At 39.6% G+C, this 21,504-nt stretch overlaps 1 protein-coding gene across 1 annotated transcript in view; it reads left to right on the forward strand.

Moving 5' to 3' along the window:
* Nucleotides 1-16,702: 16,702 nt before the first annotated feature.
* GREM2 (gremlin 2, DAN family BMP antagonist) overlaps nt 16,703-21,504 on the forward strand; it is a 105,246-nt gene continuing 100,444 nt past the window's right edge. Inside the window, exon 1 of the mRNA XM_058533557.1 lies at nt 16,703-16,876. The gene's annotated coding sequence lies outside the window, so the exon portion shown is untranslated. The remainder of the gene's footprint in view (nt 16,877-21,504) is intronic.

Consider the following 21,504-nt stretch of genomic DNA (forward strand, 5'->3'; position numbering starts at 1 on the left):
AACACAACGTTTTCAGGGTGTGGGGCCCAGCTGTCAATGTTTCTATCTCCTATTCACTGCCTTCTTTCTTTACAAGCTATCAAATAGAACTATCATTTGGGGGAAGTTTTGCCCACATGGTGAGCTCCAGCTAGGATTTTCATTTTAAGGTGGAATAAAGGTGAGTAGGATTACAGATATTAGATTGAGTGAGAGAGAGAGAGGTTTAAGGGGTCATATATAGAAACATCTAAATAAAGCAATGTGACATTAAAAAAAAAAAGAAAGGTACAATGGGCTTTACAATCTGTGCTTTGTAATCTGTGATGTCATATGGGTTGTGGGTACATGCTTATTCATTGTATTATTCTCTATACTTTTTATATACCAGAATTGTTTCATAATAATAAAAAACGAATTGTGAAAATGGGAAAGAAATACCAAACACATTTATATAATAAGAATGAGCTATGAAAGAGGGATGAAACATCTGAAAAAGAATTTTACATGCAACATATAAAGTTGAAAACTTAAGACCCAAACCCCAGTTGCTTTATGTGAGCCAAAATCTTATTTCTTAGCTCTTGTCCTCACATTCATTCTCATCCTCCTCCAAGACTTGTAAAGTTAATAATAACTAATATTTATCGAGTACATATTATATATGGCAGACCATACAATGGGTGTTTCCTGCATTTTCTTACTTAATTCTCATGACAACCTTTAAAGGAAGATACTGGTACTATTCCCTCTTTACAGATAGGGAAAATAGAGTTAGAAGGTTAGGTAACTGGCGCCAAGTTGCAAACCCAATAGGGGACAAATAGAGCCAGGAATCGAAATTCAAGTCTGTTCCCTTAACCTCCAAACTCTCCTGCCTCACAGAAGACAGTGATGAAAAAAGTGTTACACTGTTTAATTTAATTCCTGATTGGAACAGATCACCTGTCCAGAATGAGTACATTACACCATTAGAATCTTTCACCCCAATCATTAAGGAACAAGACAGAGATGGCTGTATTTATAGCTACTCAAGACTTGATGAGGGCGAGTCTAGCAAAAAGAGTAGTTGGAGAAATCCGGCATCTTCTAGGCAATCTGCAAGACAGAGAGATTGATTAACAAGCCACATATGGCCACCCTCGCCACATCAGTCAGGCACATGTGGTGCAGGCAGCTGTAATAGCAGTCATGGGGCCTGAGCTAGAGGATCCCAGCTCCAGGTTTTACAAGGAGATGGTGGAGACTTGATGCAGGCACACAGTAGCAAGTTGTCCTCTTGGGTCAGCCCCATCCTTTTGTGTTTTTATTATTCAATCTCTATTGTAAAACCACCTACTTCTCTGCCTTTCCACCCTAATGAAATAACAGCGTGATTCAATCCAACATCCAAATACCAGAAGCTATAAGAAATGTTCTAATGTATGAAGAAGCATTCAGGCTTAGATGACATAAAGAAGAGGTGCTGAGGAGTAGAGGAGGGTCAAATGTACAAGAACATTGGGTTGGAACTTGGTGGAATTCTTTGCCACTCATTAGCTACATGAACTCAAGCAAACCAATTCATGACTCTCAGTTTCTGAATTCGTCCTCTGATGAGAAATTAATATTCTTCAAAATTTGCCTCCCTAAAGGATAAAATATATACAGTTTTTCAGTCAAATACACCTATTATATTAAATACACCTGAATTGTGTACCCCCCAAAATTCATACGTTGAAGTCTTAATCCCTAGTACCTTAGAAAATAACTATATTTAAGACAGGGTCTTTAAAGAGGTAACTAAGTTAAAATGAGATCATTAGGGTGGGCCCTAATCCAATCTGACTGGTGTCCTCATAAGAAGAGGAGATTAGGACACAGAGGAAAAAACAATGTGAAGACACAGCAAGAAGATGGCCATCTACAAGCCAAGGAAAGACTACTCTTTCAAGGATCAAACGTCATCTTTTAATCCCAAATGTTGGATAAGGTCAGTGGGCATTTGTACCCATTCTTTTTCCTCTTCTACATCCTCCTACTGAGTATTGAAAGGGATGAAAGAATAAAAACTGCAATTCCCAGACTCCATTGCAGTTAGAGTTCTAGGTGAGATTTAGGTTCTGCCAATGAGATGCTCCGTTGTGAGATTCAGAGGGCTGAGGTGAGGCAGAGGCCATCTTCCTGCTGAGGTGGACAAATGTGGTGCAAGCAGTTCCAGGTCCAGCTCTGTGGGTGGGGGGGGGGTGTGGTGACAGCAGCAGGAATGGGAGGAGAACAGTGCTGCTCACTGGATGTCCACTAGGGTCGTGTGAATTTGAAACCAACGGCCCAGCCCCTGATTTTCACTCTTCTTTCCCTCTCAGCAATTTCACAAGCACCTAATTCTCTATAATAAGTTCCTTTCTGCTTGACATATCTGAACAATTTCTACTCATACACCTAGAATCCAGCACATTCTTCCCCGTCCTCATCACACTTGATTTCTGTAGCTTTTAGCACTCAGGACCTCTTCAACATCTTGGTACTTACTCTGTCCCAGTTTTTGGCATATTTCATGTTGTTTTGTTTTTTTCTGACACAACATTCTCCCCGTCTATTTCTCTGTCTCTGATTTCTTTGTCTTTATCTCCTTTGTTGGGTTCACTACTTACTTCCAACTCTTAATGTTATTACCCAAGACTCTGGCCTTGGTTCTCTTCTTTTTCCCCACACTACTCTCCCTTGATCACATCTTCTCCCATGGCTTCATCTACAACTTTTAATTAGATAGTTTTCAAGTGTCACCCCAGCACCCCCAGAGTCAAATGTTTTGTGATTGCTGGAACCTTCTTTGTATCTATCCTGCTGTCACCTGAGACCCAAGTGAACTTAGCTCCTAGCTTGCCCTAGGAGGGCAAAGGAGATAGATCTCCTTTACTTCTCTTTTCTATTTCTACAATTCTATTGATTAGTTTAGGCATTTATTAACTTATCCAGAATCTAACGTGTTACTCTTCCTCTAGGATTATGTTTTCATTCACTGAACAAACTTTTATGGTGCACCCACCATATGCAAAGCACTGGAGAAGCAAAAGTTGACTATATAAGGTCATTGCCGAAAAGATTTTATATTGCAGTACAGGAGACAGATACGTGCGTCTATGTGTAACACCCTCATTGATGTGTGTACGTCTGAAACATGAAGTAAATTGACAGAATAGTGATGTGGGAGCACTCTGCAATGGGTTAGACTCTAAAAGTAGTAACTAACTCAAACTTTGATGGCAGAAAAAGATTAACAACAGAAATGATACTTGAACGGGCCTTGTTGAATGAGGAGGATTCAGACAGGGGAAAAATTGGAAGGAGGGCATACCTAGGCTGAGGGAAGAGGATGAGGGAAGGGCAGAAGCCATGTGCATGCTTATTTGTGAGGAGGTCAAATTGTTGGAGGAACTAGAGGACAGGATATATGTGTGTGGTCAGGATGTGTCAGGAAAGAGGGCCAGAAAAGTTAATATTTTAAGCCACAGCCATGACATTTTTGTATTTATTTTTTGAAAACTCCATCAGAGAGTATTCTGAAGAATAGACTGGATCTATGGTTTCCTACCTGGATTTAACCAATCTTGAATAGGGTCATGTATATCAACAACTAAATATGGATTTAAATTACGTGTGTAACTGCATGCATTTTTCTAAAGCAAGTATCCATACTTTATACTATACCAATAAAAATGTAATGGGAGCCACACATGTAATTTTTAATTTTCTAGTAGCCACATAAAAAATAAAAGGAAACAAGTGAAATCAATTTTAATAAAAAGTTTCATAATTTATTTAACCCAATATATCCAAAATATTATCATTTCAACAACTAATCGATATAAAAAATGAATAATGATATATTTTACACCTTTTTTTCACAGGAAGTGTTTGAAATCAGGTGAGTATCTTACCCTTACAGCACATCTCGATTTGGACTAGCTGCAGTTCAAGTGCTCTATAGCTACGTGTGGCTAGTGGATACCATATTGGACAGTGTAGGTCTGTACCTTTTAATCGACTCTCAAAGGGGTCCATGGCCTACCAGAGGATGAAGAACTACTGAAATGGAAGAGAGGAGTGGCAGTAAGAAAGTCATTTCAAAAGTGCATGAAAGATATAAAGAAGGTATGAGCTACAGCAGAAGATTCGAGAGCATCACAATAGGACTTGGTCATCAGCTTTAAGGAAGCTCGGCTGAGGGAGAGGGGGAAGGCAAAGATGGCTTGAGGATGTCCAGTTGGGTGACAGGGTGGTTGGAGATGCCATCTACATCCCTCCCCTAGTACATCTTCACCAACTTTGTCAGAATTATCTTCCAAACACAGAGTGTGATCTTGTGACACACATCCTAGCTCCCTGGTCCTCAACTGTCATTCTCCCTTTGTTTCATTTTCTACGACTAGTTATTCCTGCTCACTCCAGGTGTCTATCCACACCAGCATCTGCTCCCTCATCCTCCTGGTCACCACTGTGGGGCTTTGCCAGGCCGCGTGGCTCTCCATGCCCTGGCCTCACTCCTTTGGCTGCTCCTCATGCCACCCTGGCTGGGCACGGTCCTTCTGAGCCTCCTGTGCCTACACTTGCCCACAGCCACGCCAGCTTCACACTCGCAGGATAGGAACAACTGTGGGGCTTTGCCCGCTTTCCTAAGTCCACCCGGGAGTAAGCACAGGTTCCCTCTGCCTTCAGGGGATTCAACCCGTGAAGGGAATTGGGGTACCTGCTCATGATTCTTTCTGAGAGACACTGAACAGTCCCTAACTCCATTGCTTTTCCTCACTGTCCTGTCTCTCGCCAGCTCTGAGAACTTTTCCCTCCTCTTCATCAGGAAAAAATGTCCTCTTACATTTGCATGCATTATTCCAGCTCTATTGTTTGTGGATAGGGTGACAGTAAGTCTCTCAGTTCATGTGGAGACAATCCAGGTTTATGCCTGTGGTCCCAGCATAGTTAATGTGCCTCCTTTCACAATCAAAGTGTCCAGGGGGGCTGGCCCGGTGACCTAGCAGTTACGTGCGCACTCCACTTCAGTGACCTGGGGTTCATGGGTTTGGATCCCGCGGGCGGACCTATGCACCACTTGTCAAGCCATGCTGTGGCAGTGTCCCATAAAAAGTAGAGGAAGATGGGCACGGATGTTAGCCCAGGGCCAGTCTTCCTCAGCAAAAAAGAGGAGGATTGGCAACAGATGTTAGCTCAGACCTAATGTTCCTCAAAAAAAGAAAAAAAAAAGTCCTGGTTTGGAAGATTGAAGTTCTATTTTGAAACTCAAAAGCTGAGCATTGAATAAATTCTTTCTCTCCTCATCCTGTTACAACCCTACCCCAGAGCCCAGGTGGCTCATACAGAATGAGTATATGAAGGAGAACACCCTGATTACATTTTCAAGATATTCTCTTATTGCAGAAGAACGATTACCTATCGTAATTAACAAATATCTGTATTAAACCAATCATCTACTCTATACTTAATGGGGAAACACCTGAACTTCTACTTATTACCACTAAAATCAGGAGGAAAATAACCAAATGTTGACTAACATCAATGTTACTGTGAAAGATCCACAACCAATAGGGTCATGACCAGTATTCTGTTAGTTCAGAGTTGATTTAAGCAGGGAAATAGGGAAATCATTTATATAAAACATAATTTATATATAAAATATATATAATCTACCATATACACAAAAACCTAGTCTAATATAAACCAGAGGTGAAGGATTAGTTATTCAATAACAGCATCAGCACCTTACACTCTGTAACGAAATACATTTCACCTAAATTAAATGTACTTAATAGTGCTCAACATTAACACAGATTAATAAATTACTCTTATTAAATTAAAGTGTTAAATTTTACAATTCAAATAATAAATGAAAGAAAATATAGGCAAAAATTGACTTCATCCCTGGATGGGAAATAGGTTTCAAATTGTAAAACAATGAAAGAAATAACAGAGAAACATGTTGATACATTGACAATATACACTTTAAAACTTGTAGACATATTTCCAAAACAGCATAGGTTTTGTAGGGAAGCAATATACTGGGAAAATATTTATGATAAACATGGCAAAGGGTTAATATCATTAGTATATAAAGAGCTACTGCAGAAATTCAGGAGAAATACTAAGATCTTAAAAGTTAAAGGAATACAGCATATAAGAATGAAGAGTTCACAGAACAACAAATACAGATGGCTGTAACACACATTGGAAAAAAGGCTCTTACAACGCGGATGGAAACAACACCTCATGTGGGGTGGTTTGCCCAGGGTCTTCCCGTTGGTGGGTGTCACAGGATGCATCTGAACCCAGGCTGTCTGACCTCACACCCACACTCGCACTTGGCCGTCACACTCTGCTGCCTCCTGGATGGCAAGAGTGGATGGCAAGAGGCAACTGTAAGCAAATAAATTGGTAACACACATTGATAATTTAAAACACACACACGCTTAATGGTCCTGTCATTCCCATTAAAAACAGGAAACAACAACAAACAACAAACAATAAATTGCAACTTGGGCAAATGAGAAAAACGATTTTAGTGAAGAACACTGCTCAAAAGAAACTGGTCATCTAACACATTATGAAATGACAGTGTGTGGAAAGAAGTTTTCAAGCAATTTGGTGTGTATGAATAGCCTCTAACAGTGATATGTACTAGAGACATTCCTTGAATTTATCACGTTTCTGAAAACCCACTTGAATCCCAAACATGGAAAAGCTGACCAGTAGAAAAATAAGTTTTAAGGTCAGTTGTTCTCAAATTTTAAAGTGGCTAAGATTCTCCTGAGGAATTTATTTAAATGTCATTTCTGGTTCCAACTCTCACTCCTGGTCAAAAAGAGGGATTGACGTTCTTGAAAAGAACCCCAGGTTATTCTAATGAAGAAAGTTCACAGGCCACATGTTAAGAAATAGCTCTCAGGGGAAGTTTCTATTTCTAAATTGCTAAAACCATTATAATATCCCTAATTTCATCTCCTTTTTTAGACACTATCTTTTACAATCTATTTTCGACATTTCTTAATTTTTTGTTTTCATTATTGAATACACGGTCAAATAACTGAAGGATGGTGAGGTTCGAAATGAAGGCAAAAATCTGCCATTTGGGCTTTATCTAAAAATTTCCATTTTCTATCTCCCACATCAGTATTCATTTTCTCATTTTCCATGCACTTTTTGTAAAATAAGTAGGATAAATAGTATAACATTTTAAAATTATTTACAAACACTTCCTGTCATAGAGACAATGAAAGTTTCTATAGAAATGTGCTGGGGCCTGGAAAGCAGCTGGAATTTCTTTTCTGGGCAAAGAAGATGCTGAGAGATGCAACTTCAGGATGGGAGACGACCAAGGTCTCAGGCTCAGCATTAGAATTCTCTCTGAGCGTGTTGATTACCAACAAATAAGTGTACAAACAAACAAATAAATAAATAAGTGTTAAGTTTAAGAAGATGGTGCCAGAACTGAAGAGATTGAAGTAGCTGATACATGAAATTCCAAATTTAGATTATAATAGGTAGCCAAGCGTGACAACAGGAGAAAATTAGTGTTATTCAAAAATCAAATGTACAAAATTCCAAGATCAGCTCTCATAATTTATCTTGTAAAATATCCAGAATATATAGACATTTTTACATAGTGAATTTTAAAGAATTTACTTATAAAGCAAATCTCTGAAAATAATTTAAATACCCAATAAGAACAGTTGACTAAACGTAGCTATAATCTAGAATATCGTGTAATCACAAAACGATTTACGAAGAATCTGATTTCATTAAAATGTTTAGATATAATATTAAATTAAAAAGCAATATGGAAATTTAATATGTAGTATGATCTCAATTAAGCAAAAAATGAACAGGCAGAAAAGACAATACTAAAAAGTTAGTGGTGGGATTATGACGGATATACATTCTTTTAACTATATATTTCTACATTGCAAAGTTCTTTACAGTAAGAATGCATCACTTTTCTTATGGAAAAATGTTTATTGTAAAACAGAAAGCATGAATTCTGGAATATGGAAGATTCAAATTCATATTCTAGATCTTCAATTCACTGGTGGGGAAAGCCTCTGTTTCTTTACCTGTAAAATGAAAGAAATAGTATCTAAATTAAAGTATTGTGGATAGGTTTAAATAAGTTAGCCCATTGAAAGTCCATAGGGCTCAATAGACCCTTAAGAGATGTTAGTTCTTTCTCTTAATTTATCCTAATTCAAGTGGAGATGCGGGGAGGAGTTACTTGGTAATGAAGCCATTCAATCAGAGAATAGAGGACCAAGGTACTCAGGCACATAACGTGATTTATATGAATGCCTTGGAGTCTTACACCAAGCTCAACTCTGTCTTGCTCCCTCTCTAGGGGTGACTGCAATACATACATACATACGTACATACATACATACGTATACACATACATAAATAGTAAATTAAATTAAAGAATCTTTCGATAATATGAAGCCAAAGAACGGACCCTGACTTTAGAGCTCTTTGCAAGGATACAGGATACTTCTACTCATTTTGATTTCTCACCCACCCAAGGTCTAATTCTGCTGCCTGAGTTAGAGATCAATGTTACCTATCAATTTCCTTCACTTTATTAACTGCTCATATGCTGACACTTGGGTAAAGAAGTTTAATCGATATTCTCTTATGGTGAACCACAGGCATTTTTTCAATATTCATGAATTTCTGAATTCACAAGACTAAAGAACATAATCCTATTGTTACCAAATCCCCACAGATCTGTAACTCCACGACCCCGGCTGTGTAATGACTCTTGATGAGCAAGTCCCTACGAGGGTACCAGCTGGGGAGGAGACTCTCGCCCTAGCTTTTCTACCAGGACCGCCCTGCAGTCCTTCTGGGGCTGAGCTCCCTCTGATGCTGGCCAGCTGTCCCCCTGTCACTGATCCCGCAGGCAGATATGTCACTTTCGGAAGTTCTTGTAGAGCAGCCTGAGATTCACATGAATACAAGACAGAGGTCAAATGCTGTTCTGTACTAACTTGTGTTCCCTTCCAAATATATCAAGAATGTTTGCTTCAGGTCCTTTCAGACGGCAGGAATGTGGGTGGGGGAGAACAGGAGCAGTATTGAGGACTGTTTTATTTTAATTCTGGCTCTGAACTGGAAAGGGGTAACCGATCTCCCTTGTAAATAACCTGGACCAGAGTTTAAGAAATAATAGCATTGTATATTGCCTTCCTTAACACAAATTAACTAAAAATGAATACTTCCTATAATTTATAAGCACAACTGGTGAAAATAATCTCTTCAGAGTATTTAAATACTGCCTGCTTCTCCAGAAACTGCTTTGAGACGTAATCTATGGATGTTCTGCAACAGTCTGGGAATATGTCTATTAAACAGAACATACTAGAAGATGGAGAGGAGTAGTGTTTCTTACTACAATGGCACAAGCAACTTTTTGTTTATTTAAGAAAGCTTATTTGTACATCTACTACCAAGAACTCTGCTAGATACCACAGGGGTACCTTTCAGAAATGCCCTGTTCAAACATCCATAAGAGGAAGGGTTATTGATATCCCAATTTTACAGATGAGGAAACTGAGACAGAAAGAGGTTAACAGGCACTGATGGAGCTCGGGTTTGAACCTGGGCTGTCTGATTCCAGAATCCTTTGTCTCAACTGTGAAGCTGATCTATCTCCCATTGTGGTACCAACACTGTTATCCACGGAGCTTACCATCAAGTGGGAGCAAGGAACTATGTTCACCCAGAATAACAAGACAAAGAGAGACTTTCTAGAATGACGACTGTAGAAAGGAGGGAATGCCTGATCCACTACAACAGCGAAAGGTGACGGAGAAGGTGGCATCAGGCTGAGTCTAGAGGGAATGGCATAAATTTTCAAGGTGGAGAACTACTTCAGAAAAAAGGAATTGCCTGAGGGAAACCACAGAAGCATAAACACACACATGTGTGTGCCACTGCTCAACACTTTGCTTATATTATGGCTAATTCTTACACAAAGTTCGATGGTAAACATTAGTATTCCCATCTCACAGACGTGGAAAACTGACTTCTGGCAGACTTCTGATAAGTCATTAAGGCTGATAAACATTAGAGCCTCCCTTTGCTCCTGTCCCTCTTGGGGGGCGTAAGTCTATTTGGAGAACCTGACTGAAGAAGGAAAGGGGGGATCCAGAGGGTCCATAGGTCTGGATGTTCAGTCAGTTCTGGCCTCCTTCCACTGCTCCACACCCCCCAGCTTGTCAACCCAGTATGTCCTCTGCGGCCACATGATGGGAAATGAGCTTCGGCAACAGTCACCAAGTGATTCCTGGGTGCATATGAACCTTTTACCCAGAAAGAGTATGGCACTGGGGTGAAGAAAAATTGAGCGTGGGAGAGAGAACTAAGCACCAAACCTGAAGCATTCTTTTCCCATGGGAATTTCATTACATAGCATTCACAACACTATACTATCCAGTGTAAGTAAGACAAGTGGACATGTGTCTATTGACAAACATGCTGGGTCTTATCTATGCAAAAGAGTTCTGGTCTGTGAAAAGTGACCTTAGAAATGTATAGCATCAGTCATCATAGTTTATGTTATGTTACAGTCACTAAATGACCACAAAATCTCAGGGGCTTATGATAACTAAGATTTCTCTCTCACCTCATGTCTGTCTGAAATCACTGTGTCTCTGCTTCATGCCATCCTCATTCAGGAACCCAAGGACCTTGTTGGTCTCCTGGAAAAGAAAAAAAAAGAGGAAGTTAGACCACGCAATGGCTCTTAAAGCTGTGTTTCGGAAGTGCACAAGTGACTTTTGGACATATTCTTATGGCCAGAGTAAGACAAATTGCCAAGCGTCAGTCAGGAGAGAGGGTGTTTATAATCCTCTCTTAGGATGGGTCCTATAGGGCAGGGAAATGAATATTTTGAACAAAGCTAATCAACCTCCATTAACCACTTAATTCAAACAGTATTCCTATCGGACAAAACAGATTGGAACCCCTTCTTTAGAATTATATTCCACGCCAGTTTACAATCCACATTAAGGACGTCATCTTTCCATTAACAAACTATTCAATCAGTTGACTTTTTCATAAATTTATTTATAAAATAAGTTATTCAACTTAGCTTTACTGAGTGCAAGCAATGTACCAGGCATAGTGTGGGCACCGGGTATAGAAAGTCAAATGAGACACAGTCCCTGCCCTTAGGGAGCTCAGAGACTTGTCATATTATTACATTGCCTTAATCTGTCCTCAAATAGAAATAGCCAGCTTAGTCTCTCCCCATAAGGCATAGCTCTGAATGATTTGGGATTATTTCTAAAATCAGATCAGTAGACTCCACTGTGGGTGCTGAAAGCAGTCCCAGAGAGCACACTCCTCTGTCCATCTTGAACAGCAAAGACTCTTCCCTCTTCATTCAAATGCTGATTAGCGAGCTTCTGCAGCCTCTGCTATCCACCACATAGGAAATGCCTGCTCTACTGAGTTTGGATTCCTTATCTTATTAAGTATTTTCCATGGATCAGGTAAACCCTCTGATGCAAAATCTAATTTAATCCTCCTGGAACTCTACAATGTAGGAATTTTTAACCCTGTTTTATATATATATATAGGAAAACTGAAACCCAAGAAAAAAAAGCAGAGTTACCCAAAGGGTAAGTGTTTCAGGATCCAACCCAGTGTTGACATTGAAGTTCATGCACCAAACAACAGTGTAATAATGTCCATCTTCTAAAACTCAGCCTGAGGTTAATCTTCTAACGTCTCCAATTATGGGAGCTGCTCCCATATTCCATTGGGTTCTTTTCCTCATGTGGTCTCCTTTCCAAGGCGGAGAGATTCACACAACTTACCTAGAGCATTGGGAGATTTAGTGTAAGAATGTGCACAGAAACAAGGGAAATGTAAGTAGTGTCTGCGGAAGCTGAGAAAGATTGAACAACTGGACCTCATCTTGTCTTGCGTTAGAACTTCACAGACGGCCATTCTAAGCATGACCATAACTAGGATATTCTCTTTTCTCTGATTTTCTGATTCTTTAAGCTTATGGTATTGCTATCAACTGCCAACTGCAGAGAAAAAGAGAGAGAGATGATGATGATGATGATGATGATAGATAGATAGATAGATAGATAGATAGATAGATAGATAGATAGATGGATGGATAATAGATAGACAGACCTAGTTCAAGATCCTCAAAAGAGGAAATCTGATTGACCGCCAACCACCATTATCTCTGCGTGGGTGGCAGATTGCCTGCCTCTGAGCCCAGTCTAGTCTGGTATCTGTAGCCATGGGGGCAGATGAGTATGATGCCTCTATGCCCATCAATGAACTGTCTAGGTTTGTTTCCTTCACCAGGCTATGAGGTGGAGGAAAGAGCTGTGGGAGTGGCAGGTGCCATGATTGGACTGTCCTGGCCATTACCTCAGCTATATTTTATTTTAGCCATCTTTTATATTCACTGTCTATCCTATGTCCTAAGCACGTTTAGGTCAAAGGCGGTTCTGTCTTCCCCTCACCCTGATTCTGCCCTCTTCACCTTTCCCCATTCATATCTCAGAACCAAGAGTATAGTGCAGAGGCCTTGCTGACATCTAATAAGCATGAACTAATGAATCAAAAAACCCACAGCCACCTGCTCCCTGGGTCTTAAGGGAAAATATAGGGCTTGAGCTGAATATGTGGTCATTCCCTTTCCTATTAATTTCCCAAGCTCCTCTGTGAGTTGTGCTCTCTGCTCCACTGGGGTGACACAAACATGACAGATGGTACTCTCATGCCCAAGGATTTAATTCTGCAACACACTCAGGGCTATATTTTTTGCTATAAAACTCTTATAAATGACTCTTAGGCATTTTGGGCAGGAATATGGCGACACAAGAAGGATAAATGCCATTCCATATGTGTAAACAGTAGAAACTTGTGGATAATAAGAGTATAGATTCATACATATCAGTGAATCATAAATACATACTTCATTTGGAGATTTTGAGATAAGTATACAGCATCATTAAATAGAGTTTCTGGCTTTTTATAAAATAAAGTTTTTTATCTGATGGGAGAATATATATTTAAATTGAAGAATTTTATATTTTCATGGATCAAAATCATTTTAATAATTTAAAAATTAAACTGTTATGATAATCTAAGGAAAATGATTATAGCTATAAAAGGACTAAACAAGTATTTATGGATTTATCAGTAAATTGATGAATACCGAGAAACCTGGAAAAAAATATCAACGTTAAAATAGCATACAACCTAGGTTGGAAAGAAAATAAATGACTAGATATAGACAAGATCAAGAATGTGATGCTTATAACACTAGAAATGCAATCAGTCTTCAGTAGACTAGTTTTGTGGAAATCGTGTATCTTTAAACAGTAGAGAAAGAATTTTAACCTCTTTTGTTTTCCTTCCATATTTTTAAAAGTTTTTTCTTATTACAAATGATACATATTCATCATATAACATATAGATCTAGGTCTAAAAAAGATTAAAAGACCATCTATAATCATCTTTAGTCCAGAAATATACTTAGATCATAATTATAACCTTTTTTTTACTTAATAACATATCATAAAGATCACCCAATGAAACTATAAATTCTTCTACAATATTTAAAAAATCCATATGAAAATCAAAGATGCTGTCAAACTAAACAAACCCTGGATCATCTAGTCTGACCTTTTTCAGCAATGTTTTAATAATCTCTTTAGATAATCGGAGCCCTTTCCTTGTCCACTTCAGTGACTGGGAGATCATCAATTTGCTGGGAAATCCTTTCAATTGCTTGAATGCTCTAATGATAACAAAGTCCTTCCCCATCCTGAATTTTGTCTACCTCCTTTAACTTCTCTCCAGAAGAGCTCTGGGCTTGGAATTCATTTCAAATTATTTCCATCCTTTAGCACCATAACCATAACTAACTCCATGTTACCTTACCATACAAACTTTATCTATGAAATCAGGATAATAATATTTACCCTATGTTCCTCACAGGATTGCTTAAAGATTCAAGTTAGAACATATTTGTGAAAATGACAATACATCTAAAGCATATATGGATAGTAAACATATCTCCTTCTCCACATTTATTTGAAAATTATCATCTGCATCCCAAGTCCATTCTTCAAGACAGACTGCCAAAGTCTCTCCATAATCTCTTATAAATTATAATATCCAGAATCACTGTATCATCAAATCCTCTGGATACATGCCAACTTGTGAGTGTCTCCTGTAAAAAGTGCCACAATGAGCGAAACAGGATGATCCTGATGTGGCTGAATGAGTGGAAAATAAAATAGGATTGTTCTGCCATTGATCTGCACGGCAGTCCACTACTGTGCACGCTGAGACGCAAGAGTTTTTATTATGACTACCGTCTAGGTCATTTATAAAGGGCTAACTGAACTGCAGAATTTGAGAAATGTCTTTGAAAAAAAATCTTTTAAAAGTGGCAAAATGATCAAAAGGATAAATGTAGAAATATAGATCCTAATGATTTATTTTCTCCTAATCACGTAACTGATTGGATAAAAGAGGTGTCTCCCTAATTATCCAGCCTTGCTCTTCATTAACTGAAGGAAAGAGGGCTTGAATTATTACCTAAAATGAAGTGTAAGATTTATCTGTAACTTCAAGTCATCCATGATTTTATTTACACTGTCTTTCCAGTGATACAAAGAGCTATAATGAGCCTCAAAAATAATAAGCAAAAAATATAACAACCCGCTTGTTTTTTATCAGTCACTTCTTCTTTTCTAAAGGCAATTCTGAGCAAGTACAAATTATTGGCAACTTCTCTGAACATATCATGATCTGTCCTAGAATAATGTGTAAAATAACTATTTACCAAGTTGGTCAGATGATTTCATGAATTGTTAGCTCTTCTGTGTGAAGGCAGGCAGGAATCAGAATCGGCTCTATTAACACTTCACTTTCCTTTGAGTTGAATAGTTTGTATAGAAAGGTAATCTCAAAAAGATAAGAAGGAGAGCAGTCATCCAGTCTCCCAGCTCTGTTTGCTGTCTACCTTTAGAACCTAAAGCCAGTCATTTTATCATTCTCTGACTCTATTTCTCCACCTGGAAAATCTGGAAAGTCTTACCTAAGACTCCTCTCTTTCTAAGACTATTGAGACCCTTAAAGGAAATGCACTCCACATATTCAAAGATTTATGAGAGTGTTATTTTTTTTTAACTCCCTACCTAAAGAAAGGGAATGTATTGGAGTTGTTAAAGTAATAAGGATATGCCATTTGAGGTTGGATTGTGGTTGGCAGAAACCAACAGCCAAATGTGGTTTTGTTGTGCATTTCTTTTGTCCATTTCAGCTGATTTCAGGTTGACCCATTCTGAAAATAAGGCTTCATTTCAGAATTCCTGGAATGTGCCCAAATAGGAAAAGCAAGCAGGTAGTCTCTTTGGTGATAATAAATTTCAAGAACTAACTATTGTTTCCTGTGATTTTGCAAAAAAAATATGTTATGATTTGGGCTGGAACCAGAATATCAAATACCAAAGAGTATACGAAGGGATAACATTAGAAAAAAATTAAGTCCAAAATCAAAATAGAGCTCAGTGATTTCAGAAGTAATGGCTTCTTCTCAAGAATAACTGTCATTAAAATTTCCATAAGCATCAGTGAAAATGATTTTGGGGGAAAGACTAAGGGAGGGTCTGTTTTAGAAAACACAGGGAAACTTTATTTTACCCCTAATTTTCCCAGCCAAGTTTGTAAGATCCCAGAAGATTTTTCTTGGGTTCTTTCTCTGCTGAGGGGACAAAGATGTATCTCTATTGACATATACAGATTAAAATTTTTAATCCGAGAAACTTTATCAGCAGAGTCTGACCAGTCTTCTTTGGCTAGCGAATCAGCCGTCTCAGCCTTGAGATTGTCAGCGGAGAAAAGACCAAAAAATAATAAAGAGAGGAAGCATGCAGGCGTCATCGGAGCCTTCCAATACAACACACCGAGCCCACGCAGCATGAGAACTGGTCTGGAGTCACTGTTCCATGTTCTCGGGATGCAGAAGAGTCTGACTTGCATTAGGAACCTCTGCATTCAATAAACAAAAATAGGGATAATAATGACCAAAGCGCTATTTGGAACAGAAAACAGACTCAAGCAATGAGTGTTTTCCACTGAATTCATTCAAGATTTTATTACTTGAGCTCTCACTTGCGTTATTAGGCTCAGTTTGCTTAATTTCAGTGGCCTGAGTTATGCAAAACAAAAAAAGCCTGGGTGCGTGTGTGTGTGTGTGTGTGTGTGTGTCCAGAAGGACGTATCACACACAGGCTTTGTACATTCTTTACATTGCAAAACCCATCAACAAAAGGAGGAAGAAGATCTGAGGGGAATGAGTGGTTTTTGCGGGTTTAGGGGATGGAGAATTTCTCTACATAAACAAGAAGGTTTGGATTGGAAGTCTGCTAAAAAAAATGTTACAGCTGACCACAAGGTTGTAAATCCACAGACTGGAAGGAGGAAAAGAGAAACATTGCAAGCGACTGAAGTGTGTGTGGCTGCACTGTTTGTGGCTTAGATGAGAAACAAGCGCTGAGTGAAACCGAGAAGGGGGGGTGGCTCGTGTGATTTGTTTGGTGTTCAGAGCCAATAGAAATCCCAGACTGTGATAATATCCCCATGCAGCGCCGAGAGGAGTCAGAGCTAAGTCGCGGGCTCCTTTCACATCTGCAAGGGCTGCCAGCCCGGGCTGCACACTCGGCCCGCGTTTCTTATGGGCGGCTGCTGGAGGCCGGCTGCGGTCCAGCTGAGCGCGGCAGCGGGAGACCAAACTTAGACCCCGCTGTGGACTCTACCAGCCAGAGAAAGAGAGAAGGGACCCGAGGAGGAGGCTTCCATCACGTCATTGCAGGTATGCAGCTTGTCACCACTAATGGGACGCAGACACGGTGTCTGATTTCTACCTTCACCAGGCACTTACAAGTAATTGACATTGTTTGTTCCCTTGCCGGTCAGAATAGAAGGCACGGAGTGAACCTCTCGCCTGATTCACCCTAGATAGTTAAAGCTGTTAGCGTGCGTTCTGGGGCCACAAGGTTTATTCACCTATTGGATTACCCGTGGGTGTAAAGCGAGGACCTTCAAACTTGACCGTGATCTCTTTTTTTAAAATAACATCAATACCTGCCTGCTGTCAGGCAGCCCATTTATTCGTCTTGGCCATCTTTAGTATCATTATGATGTATAGCAAGTCAAACACCATCTGATTGTTAGAAAGCAGTCTTTGAACATTCTCATCTACCCATCAGGTTAATATCCTCCCCAGAGGAATAGGAACGATGGTGGACTGGGGCATGGTTTTGATTTTTAAAGCATATGGCCAAAGAGGACTAAACTCATGAGTGAAATATCACTGTGTCACTATTCCACAGTTGAAGGAGAAAAAGGGAGAAGAGAGAGAGGTATTTCTAAGTGTGGTTGTCAGGGACTCTTCTTGCTTACCTGATTTTTTACGTTGTCTTCCGACTTGAAAATGCATTTGTATTCTGCACCCGCAGGCAGGATGACTTCCAGGACCTCATGTTTGACTACATGAAAACTCATGAATTGAAACTGTGTCATAAATATGATACTTGTAAGGAAATGTCAATTTTTGGTTTGATTTTATTGGATCCTAAAATTGGTAGACTTCTGGCCATTTCTTTCTTTCCCTTTCTTTATTCCTTTTATTTTGAGACACGAGTTTTGTGAGGAAAAAAAAAAATCTGTTTCCTGGGATCTAACCATGTTCGATTTTGAATTTTGAGGATGGTTATGTAACTTTTTTCCCTCTGTTGATTACTTGTGATTAAATTAACAATCCTTAATGAGTTCAGTCTTTCCCTGGAAATGTCAGAGGGGACTGAATGAAGGCTCACGTAAAAGATGAGTCTTGCTTTGGGTGATCTTCAAGTACCGGTGATCAACTGCTCTGAATCCCTATAAAAATAGCTTTCCCTGCAGTGGAGAACAGACACAGATTGGAATTCTAGTTCAACAAGACAATGGCTGAAGCAGGTGCAGGAGCAATCGAATATGTTATCTTAAGTCTAACTAGCACTCTTCTCAGTGAATTCTTAGTAGATCATATCCAAACCATCCATTGATGATTCACAATCAATTCCCCACTCCGTCGTGCCTGGTTTTCAGGGCAATGCTTATTCCAAGACATGTGCCTGACCAAGGAAGATAAAGAATTTGTAAGAGAGGCATGTGTTCTACATATCGCAATGGAGAATTTACATTGACCTCTATTCTTATCACATGAACATGTTCTTTTGTCATTAAGAGAAATGTGGAGTCATGAAATCTGCCCCTATTTTTGTCTATTGCCAGATTTGAACGATTTAACCAGGTAATTTTGAAATTGTGTCAAAGAATAGACATGGTAAGTAAATACTATATTTAGCAGAGAGTATTTCAATTTCACAGATGAATGTTTTTCTCCTTTTACATCACAAAGGAACCTGATTGTAAAGGATATACCTATTCAAATAAATATGAGTTAATTGACCCAACTAAATTCTATTTGTGGTTAAAAGGGGTAGTTTTGTATCACTATGAACATTTGTCAGTCTTCTATAAATATAATATCTGAAATAAATTTCCCTCCTACCATTCAAATCTAAAGCAATGTTGGGCATTGGTAGTGATTGAGTGGAGGTGAGACTGAATATATACATACACTTTGTACGAACTAAGAGGTACTGATGGCCTTTCAAAGATAAATATAAACAATGATTTGATTACTCATTGTTTTGTGCTATCATTCTTCATTGAGAGAGGTAATCAAAAGTTCATTCACTAGGCATCTTAGCCAGCCAGAGCTTTAGATATCCTCAAGTTATAAGTTTGGTAAAGTTTAAACAAGGTACATGCCTTTAAATCTCTTTAAAGTAAACACCTCTTCCTTAGCTCTCCTCTTCTTCTAAAGTAAAGGAATGGAATTAGACTCCCAGTCTGGGCGCCGAGTTCTTATTGATAGGGAGACGACTGGCCGGCCTGGGTCAAGGACAAACATTAGAGACTTCAGAGACACAGGCACACAGTTGATTAGACCAGCCACGTTTGTCCTCCAGAGTCGCTACAGCAATCACACCAGGTTGCAGGCTTTTTCTCAGTATCAGGGTCCTTGAAGTATCTAGGAGAAAAGTAAAAAATTATTTCAACTGGGGGAAATGTTCTGAGTATTGAGCTTAAAACAAGTCACACAGAGGACCAATAAATAAGATAAATGGTTTTGAAAGTATGCAATTATAAATTAGGCCTCTGGTGCCATCTACCTCTGCGTTTGCTGTGCTGCTTCTCTTCCTACCACAGAGTTATCTTTCCCTATAAATTAGACACGCTGACCTAGTAATGTGTAGAGTTAATTTTGATCACATGGCAGGGGAAAATAGGGTCCTCAAACCATTTGTCTAAATGCAGACCACTTCAGAAAATTGGGAAGATATCTTCGATTGGCTAGCTCATCCATAAAACCCAGCCCAGGGTGGAGCACGGATGTGCAGAGCAGAGTCCCAGATCCGTGCGGGAAAAAAGGATGAACAGAGAGAGTGTCAAAACAACCAGGGTATGAAGTGAGATGGTATAAAGATTGGCATCCTTAAATAGAAATCCAGGAGCCCAAGGAATAATGAGTTTATTTCCTCAAATTAGCCTCAAGTATAAACTTCTGGTGAGATTTCCTGAATATTTTAAACAAACTCTCATGTGTACACGTGTACCTCACACACAGGTGTGGGGTGAAAATAAATACATCTGATGAGCTGTTAACATTCCTGTACATATAGACCAGGAGAGGGCAGCATGCAAACTCTGAAAATGGATGCCTTCTCTTGACCAGGGGGAGACTCCAATCCCCAAATGACGAAAAAATGTCTCCCTAATGTTATGCACCCCCCTCCCTTTGGAAAGCAGTATCTAGAGTCTTAATAAGAGATACGTCATTCAGAAAGGTTTGTTTCTATTTTTGCCACCAGAATTGGTGCTGTCTAGCAAAATAAGGAAAGCAGATTTAACAGAGAACTCAATTTCCTTTTCTTTTTAGTTAGCTTCACTCTTTGAAGCTATTCAAACCGTCTTTATCTTTACTCTGTAAGGAGTTGGGTGGCAGAAAGGGAAGCAGAATACAAAGGAAAGAGGGAAAAAAAAGAATGGGGTTTCTTGAGCTGATTCTGCAGGGGAAGTGTGTATGAGCTACCTTATCAATAGACCTAGCCTCAAGCATGTCTCAAACACAAGTTCAGGGCCACAAGGGTACGCTTTGTACAGTGACAATAGTATCCAGAATCCTGGTAAATTTGGTTTCAGAACAGAAGAGCTGGAATAGCTTCCCTTCTTGGTATCCAGGGTCTAAGATATGTGTTAAAAAATAAGAATTATGCATCTGCCTCCTAGAAGCTCAGAGATGGTCAAGTCTAGTCCGTATTAAACCTTATCCAACCTTTTTTAAACTCATGTCTAAAAGCTGTTTCCTTGCACTGTTGTCACCTTCATGAATCAGCCATCTTCTAGGGACAAACTATAAATGTGCACGGAAGAGAGAAATAATCACTCTTAAAGCGGGCTACCTGTGACCGGCAGTCACCATTTCTACTTGATTAATCCTAATTTAGCCAGGTTGGTGATTTTACCTTCAGGAACACCCTTCTCTCTTTGCCAACTGCCGTATAACTCACTACTAAACATGAAGGCACTAGGAGAAAGCTCAGAGAGGGGCTTTTAAAGCAACGATGTGTGAGAGGCCCAGCGCAAAAGCCTTCTAAGGGAAAAAACACAGGTTACTCTTGAGAGAGGAGAAGGCAGAAGGGACATTGGACCTGGGATGTGTACACTGGGATGAGGGAGGCCATGATATCTGTGTCAAGCAAGACTGATTCTGAAGCTTCTGGAGGGGTGGATCTGGGAGGCTCATGGGGCTGCCCACCAAGGAGCCTGTGTTCATGAGTGAGGCCTTGGAAGCTCTGACTGCTCTTTCTCTCTGGTGCCACTGTACTCTGCTGGGGGATGTGGTGTCCTTGAATCAAAGCAAAGGGTTTTGTCAAGGACAAAGTAAAGATTCCTCGGTGTCTGGGAAGAAAGGGAGGTCACTGTGTGTCTCCCCCCTTCTCAACCAGATTAGCCTCTGCTGCACTCCCATTTACTGTCTGGAACTACACGGTGCCCCGATGCTGGGAAAGCTTGGATGAAAGGGGAAGATTCATCCAGGCTCACTGTGGAACCAAGCACAATGCTGTGATAGTCAGGTGTTAGCAAGGAAGACGAGGAGAAATAAATCCGGGGCAGGGGGCAGCGGGAGGATGGTAAGATTTATCACCCCAAGTCCAAGACCAAGAATCTCCACTGCTGTTCTTCAGTTTTTAATGTTGCACTTCCCATCTCCCTTCAGGCAGAGAAACTCTGGGTTCCATCTCCCTTTTCTAGATTACTTTCCTATAAAGAAATCTCATGGCTGAGGGGCAAGTCTCTTTGAAGGCACTTACTTACCTGGATGAGAGG

Source organism: Diceros bicornis, chromosome 38 (assembly GCF_020826845.1).
Source record: "Diceros bicornis minor isolate mBicDic1 chromosome 38, mDicBic1.mat.cur, whole genome shotgun sequence".
In the NCBI taxonomy this organism is placed as follows: Eukaryota; Metazoa; Chordata; class Mammalia; order Perissodactyla; family Rhinocerotidae; genus Diceros; species Diceros bicornis.